We start from the raw sequence: 3,407 nt of genomic DNA on the forward strand, positions 1-3,407 counted from the left end.
TGCAGTGGCCTGTGCTGCAGCTCTGATGGAAACAGGAACGGTGTTGGTACAGTCGAACCACCAGTTCTGCTTCTGTCTGCCCAGGCGTTACAGAGCGCAGGCAGCACTCCCCGTGGCGTAGCCTGCTCCCCGGCTTCTGCTGCGGCGGAGCTTGGCACACAAAATTTGGAAAACAAAGCTGCAACACTCAGACAGGGTGTTCTCCACATACAGATTTTAACAGCCACACATTAGAAGAATTCATTAATTAAGAAGCTTATGCCCTGCCTAATCTAAGGCACAGGAAGGAAGCAAAACCCTGTGTAAAACACCGTTTGCGAAAGGATGATTGCAGTCTGCTCCGTGCTGTACTCTTACAGAAAAAAAGCAAATCCCAGCCCACGGCAAGTGCCCTGCACAGCTCTGGGCACCTGAACCAGAGGAATATGCTCCCGGGTTTGGATTTTTTTTCCCTGCTACTGCATGTAAGGAGCAAAGATGATGAACACAAACCGCATCCCTAACACCCAGGATTTCCACACTGCTGCACCAAAGCTCACAGAGAAAGGAGTACAAAATACAACAACGTCAGGGGAAAGCAGGCTTGCAAGTTTAATGTGAATTCAAGTAGAGGCTTAAAAACCGTTTGGAAGTTGATACAGAGTTTTGAAATGTGATTGACACCTTCACCAGCACATTTCAGCATACGTGAATCGAGGTAATGGTTCCTTTGTATAGCGAACAGTACTCGGCAGGGACAGCGTGCTGCTTCAATGAGGCTGGAGGCCTCTCCGGGCATTTACTGCTTTACTTGACATATTCAGAAACGATAAGCACCAAGACACAGGGACTGAATCAAAGAACACAGCATTAAGTCGCACCCTACCAGCAGTAAAGCCCTAATGCCCATTTCCACGTTACCCAGACAAAGTGGAAGTTCTACCTGTAAGCATTTCTCTGTGACTTTACACAGCCACAGCCTTCTAGCTGGAGACAGGAACAGGGAAGGGATTATCCATGCTTCCTTACGCAACTCCTGAGCTACAGATGAACGCCCCTATATGAACTCCAGCTAATATTCTGCTAACACCGGAAGACAACACGAACTGTGTGGTTATTGCTGTGCAAATACAGCGGCAGCTCTACTCATTTGGAGTGTCGGAGTGGATGGGAACGGCATCGAGACACTGCTAGAGCTGTTCAGCTGAACAGTGGGAGGTGAAGGAAGGCCAGTGTTTAAATTTAACTGCCGATAGTGGAATCTATGGAATAAAAGCACGTTATTTGCATATCTAATTTGTCACTGAATTCTGTAACGCAAAAGCTTTCAGCTGTGGCTTTCGATTCAGCCAGCATAAAAATCTACCCCGCAGCCTGAGGCGCGCATCACCCAAACCCACCTAAAGGTCAAAATGAGATCATTACCCGAGTAAGCAAGCACTCCTCTTCGGACGAGCAACTGGTGCCAGGCCCCCAGTGCTGGTACACAGGTGGAAGACGCTGAGCTCAGGTGCTTAAAGGAAGTGCATGCCATCGTCACCTGCGGCCAGCACGCTCACAGGCTTATTTTGGTGGAAAGCTGTACCGTGTACTACATCCATCCCCCGAGGACTGGGCGTTAATTCAGATTCTGCAGCTAAAGGCAAGGCGAGCGGCTATTTTGATGCGGAGGGAAGTACAAGAACCAACTTGGTACCAACCCGGTTGTTTCTGGGAAGCAGCAGCAGTGAAGGACAGTCCCACGCGGTTACAGACTTTCTGCATTATCAAATGCAAAAGCTGAGAATTAAACCTACTGTGACCAGTGAAGTACATTCCTCTTATCCTCCCTTCTGGGAAACAAGATATATTATCATATACTCTACTTAAGTTTATATTTTAAATATATTCTGATATATATTTAGGATGAGGGTAGCTCTTGTATGTACACAGATGTTACATATAGATCCACCGCTGGGACAAACGCTGTATAGGGAAGACACCGATTGCGTTCTGTGAGCGGAATCGTCCTAATCTGCATCACAAGTGCAATTTGCAATGGCCAAAGGAGACAGATTTCAGTTTCTGTGAGCTGACGTTGTGCTTGCAGCAGGCTGTACTGCTAAACAGGACCCCAAGAAAAAAGGAAAAAAAAAAAAAGCAATCTAAGGCCAAAAGCTAATTCTGCCAGCCACCACAAGCGTTGCCAAACATGGCCGCTAAGTTACTGCATACTCCAAGAGTCATTTCCCTGAATAAACCAGACTGAGCCACGGCCTGTCCAGGCGAGGACACGCTGCAGGTTGTTGGGTTCTCTTCCTCAGATCAGCCAGCTCTACTTCCCTCAGCTCAGTCTAGAGGACACCACGACATCCCATATCACAAACACTTGGATAGATGTGTTACTTATAATTTAAAAGAAAAAAGCCCCGAGCCCACAAGACGTGGCAGACACTGTAATGCCCTCTTTGTTCCAAAGTGCATTTAAAGACTGAGATGTAAACAACATGATATTGAGAGGACAGAAAGGACAAAAAGCGAAGGGTTGCTAACTCCAGGTGCTATCCTAGCGAGGACATCACTGTCACAAGGTGATTAACAGGGGCCTTCCTGGGGATGCCGCTGCAGAGGCTGCGAGCATTTTGCTAATTATTCCCCCAGTGCTGGGAGAAGGTCAGCTATGCTATCGACATAGTAATCGGGAACCAGGCTCTGCCTGGCTGGACAGTCGCTCTCCTGGTGGCCCTTTACTTCATCCAGCGTGGTGACCCCGGTGAGCGTCAGCAGGGTGGTGAGGCCGCAGCTATTGCCCAGGAGGATGTCTGTCTCCAGACGGTCTCCCACCATGATGGTACGAGCGGGATCGATGTCAAACTCGCTTGCCACGCAATCGAACATGTACCGGTTGGGCTTTCCTACGATGAACGCCTCGCGCTGGGCTGCCGTCTCCACTGCTTTCACCAGGCAGCCGGTCCCTAGGAAAAGAGAACAGAAAATACGGATCAGAGGCTGCAGAAGTCTCTCATCATCCACACCAGCCCGTACAAAACCGCAGGGTGCTTGGGAAACGCCTCGGCTGTACAGACAAGGACAGGCAGAGGAACAGGTTAGTCCCAAGACAGGTGGTGGGTAAAACATGCCAGGAGGCTGGAACACCATCCCACATTGAGATCAAAAAGGACCCGCTAATCCCCGAGCAAAGTAAAGGATCAACAAAGATCCTGCCTCTTTTAGGGGGGTGCAGTAGGGACGCCCCGGCTGCCGCAGCAGGGCACAAGCCTGGCACTGCCCTTGCCCCGAGGCACAGGGCTGAGCCCAGGGGGACCCCCAGAGCCCAGGGACTCGCCACGGGCAGCTCTGAACCGGCCGAGGCCACCACCCCGCAGCCACCGGGCCTTGGGTGAAGCCCCGGCCGCTCCCCAGCTCCCCCCCGCCCCGCGCACCCGGGG

This window comes from Egretta garzetta, unplaced genomic scaffold (genome assembly GCF_000687185.1).
Source record: "Egretta garzetta isolate BGI_Z169 unplaced genomic scaffold, ASM68718v1 scaffold71, whole genome shotgun sequence".
Lineage (NCBI taxonomy): Eukaryota > Metazoa > Chordata > Aves > Pelecaniformes > Ardeidae > Egretta > Egretta garzetta.